Here is a 15005-nt window from a genome sequence, read left to right on the forward strand (position 1 = left end):
TGCGGCAAGCTGGGGCCACTCTTCATCGCGGTGCGCGGGCCTCTCACTATCGCGGCTTCTCCTGTTGCGGAGCACAGGCTCCAGATGCGCAGGCTCAGTAATTGTGGCTCACGGGCCTAGTTGCTCCGTGGCATGTGGGATCTTCCCAGACCAGGGCTCGAACCCGTGTCCCCTGCATTGGCAGGCAGATTCTCAACCACTGTGCCACCAGGGAAGCCCCAAGATTTTTTTTAAGTTCATTTAAAAGTAATATATGTTAAGTAAATAACAGTACAAGTAGTATGGAACATGTCAAAAAAAAAAAAGAAATCTTGAAGGTGATATCAGAATGATAACTTTAGGAAACTGCGTGGAAGCATAGCTTGTAGAGCTGACTGCCTTTGACCAGCTCTGTGTTCTTGACTAGGTCACATCCCCTCTCTGGGCTTCAGTGTGAATACAAGTAGTAGGAATCTGGAAATACTGGTCTGTCTGCTAGATGGGATACCTCAAAAAATAGACAATCTTTCAGTTGAGTCTTTCTTATGAATTTTGGTTAATCTAATCATAGTTGATCTAACACAGCTCTTTCTTCCTAAAAAGATCTTCTCTAGTTAGAATTTCATGTTAAATTATGAGTTAAGGCAAGACACTGGCTTTAAAATAAAATACCACAATTTTATTTTAACACAATATTACTTCCTACTAACTCTATAGTATGAACAAAAATGTTCAAATTAATCATAGTCTCCTTATTGGCCAAAGTCCTGTATTGCTTTTGAGTGAGTAAAAATCTAAAGTTCTATATAAATCCATATAATGGCATCTTAAAGCTAGTGGTTCCTGAAGTAGATCATGCATTTAGACTTTGACTCATCTTCTCTTATTCATCTTTGTATCCCTGGTATTCAGCTGAGTATGGCATGTTGTAGATGCTAAACAAATATTCAATGGTTAATGGACATTCCGCATGAATGGTCCATATTACAGTAACTAGTTTGATAGAACTGTAAATTTAACTTCTACCTATGGGCAAAAGACTTAAAAAAAAATTATTTTAGAACATTGCTATTGAAACATCTTCTTTGGTACCCAAAGGTATACATACAAAGATTCACACAGGGGAAGTTTAATATAAGTTATCGCAACTTCTCTTCCTTTGGGAGCTGTTCAGAATCATGAATTATCCACGTTTGTCTTCTTTCAGTCACTTCTCCCTAGGCGTGGACACTAGTCAACTAATTACATATATTTAGGTTTGGGTTTATGAAAATATATTGATTTTTCGGTAAGGGATCAGAAAGAAGGTGTGTTAGTGACTTCACTTTTTTGATATCTGTAGAGTCCATAATTATCCAATTTGAAGTCTTTAAAAAAAACTTTTCAAAGACTAGTCATTTCCAACAACAGTAAAAGATCTCAAAAATTCAAAATAAATAGCCCATTGAAAATAAACTCAAATAGTGAAAAGACTATATTGGATGGCATGGGAAATTAGTTTTACATAGGAAGGAAAATACCACCAAGTTCAAGAGGTGTGTGGTCAAATGTTTAAAGATGGAATAATTAAGACTTCTGAAAAAGCCATACTCTCTATTCATCTACTCTTTGTTTTGCTAAAATCATCAGCTTGAACAGTTTTCCAACTGGAATTTAGAAAGTGGGATTATAAACTGGAATTTTTTTTTGCATAGTTTTCAGGAAGCAGGACTTTTCCTTTTTTATATGATATAATGTAAATATTGAAACAATGACATTAAAACATCCATTCACTCTTGTTTCAGTTGAAATTCTTTTTAATGTAGCCTCTGGACCAACTCTTCCTTCTTTCCATGATTCCTTCCTGTAGGGGATAGAAGTCCCCTTTCCCCCCATAAACACTTTTGAGAGGTCTGGGCACTTTCCTTTCCTAACCTTTAAAAACCAAAATGATTTATAGACTATCCCTATCCTGCTAGAGTTGGGCAAGTAAGTGGATCATATTTGCATAGGTCACTCTGATTATAGGAGTCCACTGTTTCTTGAACTAAAATTGCAAGATTTATTATTCTATTAATGCTCATAAAGTCACTCTTTTGATGAGCCATAATTTCCCTTTATGAGGAGTCCGTATGCCAGTCACCCATGATAAGGGAGAAGAAAGTCCAGACTTCCCACGTATTCATACTTCCTGGAACATTAACAAAGTCTTGAAATCCCATATGACTCCAGGGGAATAATGGCATAGGGTACAGTAACAAAAGGCAAATTTCATGGAGCCAATGTGTCCCCACGAGACTTGCCTCACATTGTTGCCTGTGTACAAAACCTAAGCTTTTCCATTTTAATTAAAAATTTTAGAAATTAACCCTCCTGGTGGAGAAGATAACCCAACGAGGCTTGTATTATCTTTGTGAATATTCTTAGGGAATGAAACAGCAGGAGGTGTGAACTTTCTCCTGTATATCTTAATGGTCCGCTAATGGCAAAGCATAATTACAGTTACTTAAGTGCCAAGTTTGTCAAGGTTTTCACTAAAACCTTCAGCCACAACACTTTCCTTGAGTGACCTAGCTTTTATTTATCCAAATGCTTTCTTATCATTTGAAAGAAAGCTACCCCCAATAAAAACAAGCAGGCAAACAAAAAGCCCCCTCCCCCACCATGTTTATTTCTTTCATGTTAATTTCTTTCAATTATTTCGGATGGATAGTTAAGACACGTGTGACTTCAAAGAAAGTCGAAAAATTTGTGTATGGCATCGTTAACTGAAATTTTAGCCCTCCACATTCAAAAAGCAGGGCTATGCGGGAGTTTTGCAGTAGTTTGCTTCACGGCTTTGGGAAGTCAATTTGCTTCTAAACCAGAAGATGGTCTTCTAAAGACTATCCTGTATTTGGAATGGAAACTCAGCCATTGTACCTTTCGCCCAAAGCACCCACTTGAGAAGCCCGAAAGCCACCTATCTCCCCCATCGGTCTCTGGATCTCCTCGCTGCCTTTGTCCCTTCTAGACGTGGAGGCTTGGAGAGGAGGTTTAGTTTCCAAGGATTGGAGCGTTTGAAGGGCGGGGCCATCTCCAAGTCCATCTCCCCTTTTTGTCCTCTTCTCCTGGGACGGGAGGGAGGAGCCAGGTCCCCCCGCGGCCGGTTCGGGAGCTCTCTATCACGGTCGCTCGAGGTGAGTCTGAAAGGGCGGCAGCCCGTTTAATTGCAGCGCAAGGTTAATTTCTTGAGTTCACCGCAGCCGGTCCGCCAGCCGCTTCCCCGGTCTTTGCCAAGTGGGTTTATGAGGTCTGAGGCGTGTTGGGGCGCGCTCACGTTCTCGCGAAAGGCTCCTCCCCAGGGCTCATTCCCCGACTGCGGGAAGCCCTTTGGTGCCCCAGGAGTCTTGGGTTTCCTCTGACCTCGTCGCTTCCTCCTCCCTCCGCACCGCCGGGTTCCCCACGCCCCTGCCCCCCTGCCCCCGGGGAAGGGCGGCCCCCATCTTAGGACTTCCGACCCAAGCCAACCAGAAGGTACCTTCACGTCGATGAAGATTTTATCACAGCCTCCAAAACCCAGCAGTAATAGAAGCTTTCAACCTGAAATACGATTGTTATTTTCCCGGTGCAGAGCTTGACAGAAAAAGTCAGCTTTTTATTAAAGACAAAGAGGTAAATTATCAGCCGGGGCAGTGAAGGGACGGCGGAGACCTGGCGTGCTTCCTCTCGGTGCCACGAGGAATTTATGGGGGAGCGGCGGCCAGGGCTCAGACACCCCTGGGGTCCCGGGGGTGGGGGGGGGAGGAGCTCGGGGCAGAAGGACTATCCCCTGGTCCTTCCAGGCACCTGGAATGGGAGTCCTCCCAAGTCTGTTCAAAGCCAGGGTCATTCAGTCCTCAACAGCCTTACCGTCCTCCTCTCTCCTTTCTTCTTTCTCTTCTTGCTCTGACTACTGTTTCCCTTTCGCCTCGGAGCTTTCTCCTCCTGCTTCTCTTCTCCCTACTTTTTCTCTTCCCTCTCCTCGCTTTGCCTCTCCCTCCCCCTCCTTTCTCCTCCACCGCACGCGTAGAGTGTCATTTATTTATTTATTTATCACCCCCGCCATCAACACCCTTTTAGGGCTCCCAAGCTTTTCAATGTGAGTGGGAGGAGAAAAGGGCAGGAAGTGTTGACTGGAAGGGGGTGAAATCGTGTCTCTGGGTGAGAGATTCTGCCCCGGAATAAACGATTGGGGAAAAGCTTGGAAAAGGATTCCGATCTGTTTATAAAACCCCGCTGTCTGGTGGGAACCAACTCCGCGCGCGTCTCCTCCTCCCCTTCATTGTGTGGGTTTACGGGGATATCTTCTCGGACTGTTGTTGGGTTTGCGGGGGAGGTAGTGAGTATTACAGAGGACAGTCTTGCCCTGGATCCTCCCCACCGCGCCTTCTCCACCGGATGCGCGCTCCCCAATGCAAAGGAATCCACCAACATCCCCCAATTCAGACGCGGACAAAAGAAACTTTAATTAAGGTCTCTGCCCCGCGCGCTGCGTGTTTCTCTCTCCCGAGGCTGTTGATGTCCAGCTCGAGGATGCGAGAAATAGAAATGGTACAAGCAGCCCATGCCCTTGAACTTCAATTGCTTCTGACTTGCTATATTGATTTTTTTATACTGTAGGCACCACCCCCCGCCCCCCTCCCCACCATCAGATTAAAGCCTTAGGAGACATTAGACCTAGTGAGAGAGGAGGGTAAACCCACTCCTTTGCAAAATAAATAGTTCAGAACGATTTGTGGGAAATTACACTAAATAAAAATTCAAGGTGTGAAAGCTTCATCTTGGCTCTCTTGTGTTCAACACCATGACACCTTATCATTAGGAGCTCTGATTGTTACTTTCCGAGCCTTTAGATCAGCCAGAAAGTGCAAGCAACGCGGGGCTGGAAGAGTGTAAAGTTATTTAAGTAGGCTTCCCCCCCCCCCGTTTTGGTGCGCCGTCAAAACACTTCACAAGTTAGGAAAAGAAAGTGGTGGTTCCGAGGCTCAGAATGATGGGTTCTTTCCTCCCCCAATCCCCCCCTTACCATATCAGAAAAGAAATGAAATGCACAATGAGCCTTTATTTCGGAGGAGAAGACTTCAAAATACGTGTCAGTAATGGACAATTTGAGCTTTTCACTGGAGATACACCGCAAGCTGGAAAGGGATTAAAAAGCCCCACGTGGTTGATCTGGGTTTAGACTTGCAACCTCTAGTTCCCAATGTGTGTTCTTTGCAAAGATTGGCCTCTAGATGGATGCGTGCGAGGGACTCTCTGGGGCCGGGGCTCGGCGCCTCGGGCAGGGCTGATGGTGGGAGCGCTATGAGCGACCGGGCAGGGTCCTCACTGGGGGCTTCCTCCGCCGGCCGGGGCGGCCGGGCGCCTCCGGGACGCGAGCGCGCACGCCTCAGCCCGGCCGCCGCGCTCCTCGCACCGCCTTCTCCGCAGGTCTTTATTCATCTCATCTGCCTCTTCCCCTTCTCCTCCTCCTTTGCCTCCTTCTCCTCCTCTTCCTCCTCCTCCTCCACCACCACCACCTCGTCCTCCGCCACCGCCTCCTCTTGCGTCTCACTGGCCTGGCTCTGTGTTGCTCTGAGTGACAAAGACAATGTCCCAGCCTTAACTTTGCAACCACCTTGCCTCCTTCTGGGGTTCAGCGGGGGGGGGGGGGAGGGGGGACAGCAGCCGCAGCCTCAGCATCTCCTCCACCTTCTCCTTCTGGTCTTCTCAGCTCTTGGATAATTCTTCCTTTTTCCCCCCTCCAGCCCTTTCCTCAATTCTTTCTTTCTTTCTTTCTTTTTTCTTTCTCTCTCCTGCGCGTTGTTGTTGTTATTAGAAAGGCTTCGCGCACCCCCTGGTGCTCCGGCGTTTTGTGTGGCAGGAGAAGATTGTCTGCCTTCTCTCTTTCTGTCTTGCTTTCTCTCTCCCTCTGGTTGCTCATTATTCAGAGAGAGACACAGAGGGAGGGAGAGGGAGAGAGAGAGAGAGCGCGCGAGGGAAAGGGAGAGGAGAGAGAAGAGGAGAGAGAGAGAGGGAGAGAGTGAGAGGGAGAGGGAGGGAGGGAGAGAGAGGGAGAGGGAGAGAGAGACGGATATCTCAGGTCATCTGCAGCTGCAGCGAGTCTGAGGAGCCGAGGAAGGCAGGGAAGATGGCGATCCTCCATTGCTGAGACCCGGCAGAAGCACATGAGACTCCCAAACAACTTCCACAACAATAACCCGAGCAGGAAGAGGAGAAAGAGAAAAAGGATAAGGAGGCGGTGGGGCTGGAGAACCCGAAACACCTCCCGGCGCCGGGACGCTTCTTCAGTAAGTTACTGCAATTAACCAGCACCTCGGGGTGGTCCGAGTGCTGCGGGGAGGAGAGCACGGGGTGGTGGAGGCACAAACGCGCTCATTCATTCGGCCAAGGAGGGTTGGTGGAGCGGGGAGGAGAGGAAGTCCCCTGCGTGGACTGGCTGTTGGAAGAGAAGAAGCGAGCGAGGAGAGGAGGAGGAGGAGGGGGGAGGGAGGAGGAGGAGGAGGGAGAGAGAGCTGGAGGGGGAGGAGGAAGAGGAGGAGGAGGAGAAGCGAGGGAGGAAGAGGAGGAGAAGGTGGTGGTGGTGGCAGTGGAGGTGGCTGTGCTTTTCCTGCTGGCTGCTCCTTCTGCCGGGGGGAGGGGGGGAGCGGAGCGCTGTGGCTTAATTAATTTCGTGTAGTTCTATGGAGAGAAGAGAAAATAAAAGATGAGTGAGAAGAGAGCTGGAGCCTTAGGACGGATGCTCCTGGTGTGGGCACAGGAGTAAGGGACAGAGAGGGGGGCGGAGGGCGGGAGTCGGGGAGACCTGAGCCGAGAGCCAGAGGGAAAGAGCGAGGGGCAGAGGAGGGAGCGCTCCCGGCCGCCCCGACCTGAGCGGGTTGACCTCTTTCTTTCTCTGTCCCTCTCCTTCCTTTCCCCCTCTGTGTCTGCTTGTCCCCAGCCCGATGGCAAAGCCGTGCGGATTGGCACCCCCCCTCTTCCTCAGGTATTTGGCTCGCTCGCTCTCTCCCCGAAGTTGGGATGCGGGGTCGGGATGTGTCGGGGGGCGGCGGCGGCGGCGGCGGCCGGTGCTGCTGGTGAGCAGATAGGCGAGGAGCGGGGGGCGCCGGCCGGCGGGGGGGGGGGCGCAGGTTCAGGAGCCGCTGAGGAGCTGTCTCCAGGTTGGGGGTTCAGAAGCGTCTGGTGGAGGAGGACAACGGTTTCTGGAGAGGAGAAGCCATTACACACGCTTGGCTCTCCTGTGAGGAAGGGCGGAAAGACCCCAAGCAGGGGCCCGGGGGTCGCCTGACTCCTGGTGCAGTTCCCAGGGGTCTGTCCTCCTTGCAGGCGCGAGGGGAAGCCGCAGCCGCCCACCGGAGGGGCAGCCCCTCTCTTTCCCTTTCTTTATCTCCCTGTCCTCCATTTGCAAGCTGTCTGCCTTGGTTCCACTCCAGACTCCAAAACACAAAGCTTCTTCTCACGTTCGTTCTCCAGGCTTTTCACCATTCCTGGAGGAACCCTCATTTTCTTTTCATCGTAGCTTCTAACCTACAGAGAGGGAGGGAGGCTGCCTGGAGTTCCTTTTATATTCCTCTCCTACTGGAAAAAAAAAAAAAAAAAAGTTTCATTTTTAAGCACGCGTCTGGGATGGGAAAAGACCAACCAGTTGGGGCTTTCTCCCAGGGCTCCCGGGGGGCTGTGTCTGAGTGTCTGTGTTGGCTGTTTGGTTTGCTTTGGTTTTGTTTCTGGAGGTGGCTTGCAGGATTTTTGAGGAAGTAACTAGTTTGGTTGAGAGCTGGGAACTGAGTCAGGTAAGCCCGTGTCATGTTGTTAACTCCATCAGAAAATGGAGGAGAGCGGGTTTCCAGGAGACAAAGCTGAGAAGTGTTTATAAAATTATGGATGTCTCCATTTTGAAGCTCTGTTGGTGATGGCTGGAGGAGGACGCTTGCCAGCCCTCTCCTCCCTTTCCAGGGGGTGAATCTTGTGGTGGTTCCTCACCTCACTATCTGTTCATTATGCAAGGAAATGAGGGGCTTGGAAGGGCTGCTCACATTTTTCTCCCACCTAAGGAGTGCTTTCACAAGTTATGGAGGCGTTTGTTGCCAATTTAAAGTAAACTTTTGGAATTTTTTTTCTCTCCTTTTGAGTGGACCTGAGGGTTTTGACCTCCTTCGGGAAAGGCAAGGAAAACCTTAAACATTTTTCCACTGAGGTCTTCACACAACTTTTAAGCTGCTCCAGGTCTCCTGCAAGTCACCAGGAAATGTGATTTCCTCATTGTGAAGATGGTGGTGGCCCTGAGCTGAGATTTTTGGAGCTCTGGGGCTTGGTTATCATCATGTTTTGATGCATTGCAAGACTTTATTGTCTGGTTGGGGTTGATTTCTGCAAAACAACAGCAGCAACGGCAAATCCTGCAAGATCTCAGAGGAACTCTAAGACTGGCTGACACCAGTTTCTTGAAGGTCTACATTTCTTTTCAGGATGCTCCATTTGTGTATTAGGCCTTCTTTTAGTTCCTTTGTTTTCCCTCTTCCCTTCCATTCTGCTGTTTTTTTCTGTGTTCTCAAGTATTGTTAAGTCTTCAGAAATATCAGATGTCTTCTTAACAATGTCACTATGGAAACAAAATTTTTAAGTATTATGTCAGTTGAGAAAACCTTCTGTCCAGGTAGCTTCACCTTTCTGATTGGGAGGAATTTATTAGTCTTAGAGGAAGACATTTTGTGAGGATGATTTGAAGAAAGGACCCAAACCTACCCAGTCCACACACACTGATTGGAGTTCTTCACAGATTAGTTCTAGAGAATGTAGGTAATTGATCCAAGTAAAGAACTAAATCCTGAAATGCTTGAGGAATTTATAAAAGCCAACCATGAAGATGTTGCTTTTCCATTAGGTAAGGTAGCCATCTTGAGGATGAGGGAAGATGTTGGAAGAATTTTAGACGGACTCTTGAAGATAGGTGAGCAAGGCTCCACAGTGGAATGAAAACTTGGAGGAGATTCAGAACCAATTAATAATATATTGTAAGGAGGCTGATTGGACCTCGTTTTCAACTAAGAAATATAGCAAGGTACCAGCTTCAACAGAAATAAGGAACACATTGGTGAGCGACTTATACCAGCTTTTTTCTTGCTTTGCTTTCTCATCATGTGTCAGATTTGTGTGTGTGTAAAGTTCTTTATGTCCACAGTATTTTTGTGCAGATTGAGGTGGTTTTAGATTCCAGATGTAATTATATTCTGTTGAGTAACTGGGAGCAGTGTCATTCAGTAAATGCTCAGTGCTGTATATGACAACATCACATTTTTCAAACCAAACTGTTGTGTCATTAATTGAGGGTTATTGTTCCTCTGACGGGTGTGAAAGGAGAGGAGAAATACATGGTTTTTTAGCTGATAATTGTCCATGGTCAATGAAGTAAAACCCTGTTTTTGCAGACGAAGATGTATGGTTTTCAAGATTTGCAGTTGATGTGTATGCTCATTTAAAAATACTTCTCTTCAGAGCTCTGCTTCTTTATTAAAAACCTAGGGCTCTCCAAGAGCACTTAAAAAAATCTTACTTGGAATCATACCTTTCATTATTCATTTATTGAATGTTACTTTTTGATACCATTACTTTTGCTCTTAAGTAGAATGTCAGCAATGTTATATTTAAAATTACTAATGCATATATGTATTTGCTACATATTCAAACTCGGAAGTTCAAATGCAATGGGATAAAAAGAGTTATTTGGGGAAGTAATTACCAGATAGTTTTGCATCTAATTAACCATATATGTTTATGTAAACATAAGTACATTACACGTTGATCTTGAAGCAAACTTCCATGATGTCTTTGTTGTTGATGTTGATACCAGGAAATCTGGTTAATTACTTCTTTCAATAGGGAAAAAAGCTGATAAACTGGTTGCCAGTCCAGCAACCATGTTTTTTGACTCATATTTCTTACTTTGCAACCAAATATTCAGCCTTAGAGCTGAGGTTTTCTGGAAGGAAAAAAATTAGGTATCTAAGAGGCATTTTGGAGTTTTGAGAATGTGTTCTAACTGGTTACCTAAGAGACACATCCATCTCTGATGCTCTTCACCAACATGAGAAGTACCATTATATTCAAGACATGGTTTTTTGCATTTTTCTAGATATATGCATTTGAAATGGGACAAGTATTTAGGATAAACCACTATGAGAGCAATAAAAAGTGTCCAGTGGGACCTTCTCATTTGATGTCAAAGCTCAGAGATCCTTTTTGTTTTTGAGACGTCAAGTTGATGAGGCTCATTAGGCAAGTTTTTACCTAATTTGCTCTAATATATCACAGAGAGAAATCATTCTGGAGAAGTATATGTGAGCTGTGATGTACACTGCCATAGAGAAGATTCTTGTTGGGTCTTCGGATTCCACAATCCTTCTCATATTAGATTTATGTCCATCTAATTCATTGATCACATTCCTCCAGGATTTGTTTTTTTCCTTACTCTTTGGAGTTGGAGACAACTTTTAGATGAAATAATTATTTTGTACATATATGTGTATATATGTATATATATATATATATATTTTTTTTTTTCTCTTTCTAATGAGTCTTCTGGAAGACAGTAGGGGAAAAAAGAAATCCAACTGTACTAATGGACTTTAAAGTACTTGTGGTCAGTTTTCCTGAAAGGAAAGAATGGTAAAGTTGCCTTGGGAAAGAGTCCCGTTTTCAGTGTGATGGAGTTTAATAGGGTCTAGTCTATCTTGGATTCTTTCCTGGTATTGAGATTTCTTGGTTAAGGTAACCTTACTTATCTTCTTTGTGGTATGTGCCTTTATCAGACTTATAGTTCACTGCCTCATGGGACAGAACACTGACAAAGCTGCACTGAATGTTTCAAGTTGATGGCTGGGGAATAGAGAGGCTATTTCACAATGCCACACTCACAAATTAGGAAATATATAAATAATGAACTAAGATTGCAAAGGACCTGACATGGGTGTATGATTGGATATTGGTATATGGAAACTAAGGAAATTCAGAAGAAGTGGGGGAAATATTTCCAGTGTCTATTACTAAAATCTAGTGAGCTGAAAAAAAAAAAAAAAAATCAAGTGTCTGTGAGAGAGTGTGTGTGTGTGTGTGTGTGTGTGTGTGTGAAAGCAAGCATCTTGTGAAGTTCACATACTTAGGAAGTTGGTGGCTTTGAGGGAAACATTAGCTGGGTGTTGGTGACCTATTAATTGATTATGAGCAAACAGAGAGGAAAGTAGATAATGTTAGAAGAAAATTCCTCTTCTTGTGTGATATGCCAAGACATCTGGCAGATGTTATGTTGGGCCCTAAGGAATGGACAGTTTAATTTTAGCCCTAGCAAGGAAATGGGAAGTTCTAAGCTCTTTTAATAGCACAAGTCTTAGTTTGGGGAAGGTTGCTTAAAAAAATAAGAAAGGAAAAGAAAAGAGGCATTGATTGTATTATGAAAGAACTCCGGGGAACATCGGAATTAAGCTGAGATTTTGGGGGTTATGGACAAATATATTATTTCCCAAGTAGAAATTAACATAAAAATCATTTAAAAATTGACTACTTGGTAACACCCTAAATGATGAATATTAAGTATCTGATAGTCACCTTTCAGAACTTTTCATTGAGAAGCTAGTTTTTTTGTGCCTTAGAGAGATCATCTCCTTCACATCTGCCCCTCCCCCCGCATCGTACTGAGGAGGAAACTGGCACAGAGACGTGAGGTGACTTGCACAGGTCAGAAAGTTCATTTGTAATAAAGCCAGGCCTAGAACTCAGGTCGGCTGACTCCTAGTCCAGTGCCCTTTCCACTGCCCTACTGCCCATGATTGTAGCGGCATGTGAAACACCAGCTCTCCTCTCCAGGGTGCAAGGCTGTCTGAGAAACCCTGAAATCATACGCTAGTGGGGCAGGAGTATTGATTTTTGTTAGCTGAGTGTAGCATGTTGGGGAGCCCGGGGCTGAGCATGGTCCTTCATAGAAGGGACACGCTCCAGAGGCCAATTCTGTTCGTGGGACTTTTAGCTCTTGGGTCTGTAGCTGTGATTTTCTTCTAATTGTCCTCCTCTCTGTAGTTCTGTCATCCAGGGCTGGGGAGTCCTTTTCAAATGCCCTTCTTTGGAAGTTTGTCTGGGCCTACTGCAACTTACCAAAGTGCCCACAATTGGACTCTGAGGATCTGTTTTGCAACCTGGTACAGATTTCAATTGGCTTCTTGCAGAGATGCCATTTTGTAATACTGATGAATGCCCAAGAGAGTGAAATCCAGTCTAAAACGATGACTGGTGGCTTCCCAGTGTTCCAGACTCATCCAAATATGTGCCCTCCATGTATCTCCTTGAGGCCCAGTTCTCTCTTGCAGACCCATGGCTAGCTATTTCCTATGCCCCAGTGGACATGAAGTCATCTTTTAAATGCCGTTTGAACAGCACGTGCAACATTTAACCATGAGAGAGGAATGGGACAGTACTTGAAGAAGGGTGATGACAGCTTTCCATTTCTGATTCCTCTTGGACAAGTGAGAGTAACTTTGTAAAGAAGAAGAGTGATGTTTGGAAGTTTCCACATTTTCTAAGCTTCTTCCAAACGAAAGCATAAATTCTTAATCCAGGAGGCAGTCTGGAGAAGGTAGGGCTGGATGTGGACTTCTGGCAGAAACACAGTTAACGCTATAAACAGTTGGACCTCAGTGTGGCATTCCTCCAGATGAGTTGACTGTCGAAAATAAAATGTTCCAGAAGAACTGGGAGAACAGGAAAGAAGTTAAAACAGCATGGTTTGCATGCCAGTACTGAGGAAGAAAAAAAAAAAAAAAAAAAGTGAGGGGGGGGATTGGAGAGAAGATAATCCTAAATGGAACTGTCTCTGGGATTTATAAAACCTAGGAGGAGAAGTTTGCAAGTGAAGGAAAATGGATTTTTATGAATTTAGGTTGCATTGACAGTTTATTAGGAAGCTCTTTTGAATCTTTTGTCCCCTTGAACTTTGTATCTGGAGAACTGCGCACACTGAGCAATTGGATTTACATTTTCTGCTCAGAAATGCTATTGTAAAATGTATCTACTTTCTAAGGGATCCTGTCCTTATCAGTTGACGCATACATAGGGTTTGTAGTCTTGGGATTTGTGGCTCCAACACCAAGTTGGATTTTTCAGGGCTTGGAAGGACAAGAGGCAGAGTAGTGTGGGCTGAGAGGTTACCCATATGGTTCACCTGCAAGTGCATTGTCTTTTAATTCTGGTGAGCAGATGACTTGGTGTCTTCAAAGCATTCTTGCCTAATTCGTAGCTGGAGAGGGTTTTTTTCTTGCGTTATTCTTGGAGGGAAGGTTTCTTTTTGTGCCAGGTCATGGGTATTTTGGTATTGATTTCCTTGCTTTCATGTGTTTGCTTGTTTAGTTCACTGCATGTTGCTTCTGAATATTAAGAAAACACTTCTGCCGGCTCTGTCCACAGCTTACCCCCAACTTCATTGAGAGAGCAGAGCCTGCTCCAGAGGGTGAAGGGAAGGTGGGGAGGTACTTATTGTTCAAAAAATAAATCCTTGAGGATGAAGACTGCTTAATTCAGAAAGTTACTTGCCAGGCTTTCGAGTAGACTTTTCACAAAGACCGTGCAAGGAGAGATGGGGAAAATTCCACAAGCAACCAGTGGGTCCTGATGAAAATGTGTTAGGATCACTTAGTAGGAAATTAAGCATTTGTCCAAGATGAGCAGGCAAGACTTATCTTTGGATTCAGATTGGTTTGAGTACAAAAGGAGCTGGAGGCCCCGGCGAGACAACTGTGTCAGAAGTAATGCAGCTCAGGATTTGTGGAGAGGCTTAGCTGCTGCACAGCCCGGCTGGGGAAGGCCAGTTCGCTCCCTAAACTCTCGTCTGGCCAGTTGAACCAGAACACGAGCTAAGGCCTTCACATTTTGGAATTCTTCTCTTCCCTGTTCAGATTTAAGAAGGGAGAGTCACTGCCCTTCAGTTTTGCTCATGTCAGCTGAGTGCTTTTCTCTTGAGCTGGTAAATGCCAGAGAGGGTGGGGGAAAGGCAGGGTGCTGATCTCCTTTGAGGGAACATTCTCCCTTTTAACAGGACAAATGTGCCTATACCATTGTACTTATTAGGCAGAAAATAATTGTGTAGTGGCACAATGTGGGATACTTGAAAGATGTTTGCTGCACAAAGGTTCCAATACTCACCTGCAGATTAAGAAATGGGTTTCTAAACCGTCTCATTTCTATTGCTAATGAAAAGCTTTGGAAGGCACCTGTGAATCAGTGCTCCAGCTGCTATCATGGTAGGGGAAGTTAGGCCTTGAAAGGATACACGGATTAGCCCATCAGAAAAGCAAACAGTAGCATTTTTCAGCACAAGTAGAAAATAGGGTTGTTAAGCTAACAGAAAAGTAAGCTAAAGCATTGCCGTAATTACGTGGTGGAAATTTGCTGGGATGGAGAGACTGCTTGGATGGGAGAAGGAAAAGGAGAAGAGAGGCAGGAGAATGATTGACAAGTCAGAAGAGAAGAGGTCTGTCCACTGGGAAGAGCCTTCAGGAAGAAAGGCATTGCTTTTAAGAAAACAATAAAGCAAGTGAAAAAAGACCTTGTAATTTGGTACCTATTGCATGTGAAATATGAAGACCAGTGCTCAGACCCACATTCTTTGGTCAGTTCTTATTGTAAAACATAGAATTGGGCTTGGGAGACAATTTATGTGACTTTGGGGTTACAAATACGGCGTTGCTGCTAAAGGGCAGATGGAAACTTGGAGGAGCTGATTAAGTAAGTAGAGTTAGGTGGAGATTTTCCTGGAAAAGGAGCTAAGTAGAGAATAGAGCACAGCAGAAAGTAGTTGCATTATTAATGGGCAGAACATGTGATAGTCCTCACTAAGGTTATCCATAGAGCTTCTCTACCTGCGCCCCGGGTGTTAGAAGAAGTGAGGAACAAAGATGTGCTTACTTCAGAGGGGAAAGGCATAGACCGTGATGACCACCTGTGTCCAGTTTGGAATTAAACCATTTGCTGGAGCCGTGCCTCCCAGG

At 45.2% G+C, this 15005-nt stretch overlaps 1 protein-coding gene and 1 long non-coding RNA gene across 7 annotated transcripts in view; one reads left to right on the forward strand and one right to left on the reverse strand.

Moving 5' to 3' along the window:
• The first annotated feature begins 2652 nt into the window (after nucleotides 1-2652).
• ZNF462 (zinc finger protein 462) overlaps nucleotides 2653-15005 on the forward strand; it is a 142539-nt gene continuing 130186 nt past the window's right edge. For 5 of the 6 annotated variants that reach the window (XR_005020329.1, XM_036855777.1, XM_036855781.1 and 2 more), the window contains exon 1: nucleotides 6028-6269. The gene's annotated coding sequence lies outside the window, so the exon portion shown is untranslated. Of the gene's footprint in view, nucleotides 3138-6027; nucleotides 6270-15005 lie in introns of those variants that run through there. The other variant, XM_036855780.1, reaches the window with a different exon arrangement.
• LOC118897039 lies at nucleotides 3066-3929 on the reverse strand. The gene is made up of 3 exons (XR_005020330.1): nucleotides 3850-3929; nucleotides 3479-3540; nucleotides 3066-3143 (listed from the first exon to the last, which is right to left on the reverse strand). It is a non-coding gene; the product is annotated as an uncharacterized LOC118897039 (long non-coding RNA).

Source organism: Balaenoptera musculus, chromosome 6 (genome assembly GCF_009873245.2).
Source record: "Balaenoptera musculus isolate JJ_BM4_2016_0621 chromosome 6, mBalMus1.pri.v3, whole genome shotgun sequence".
Lineage (NCBI taxonomy): Eukaryota > Metazoa > Chordata > Mammalia > Artiodactyla > Balaenopteridae > Balaenoptera > Balaenoptera musculus.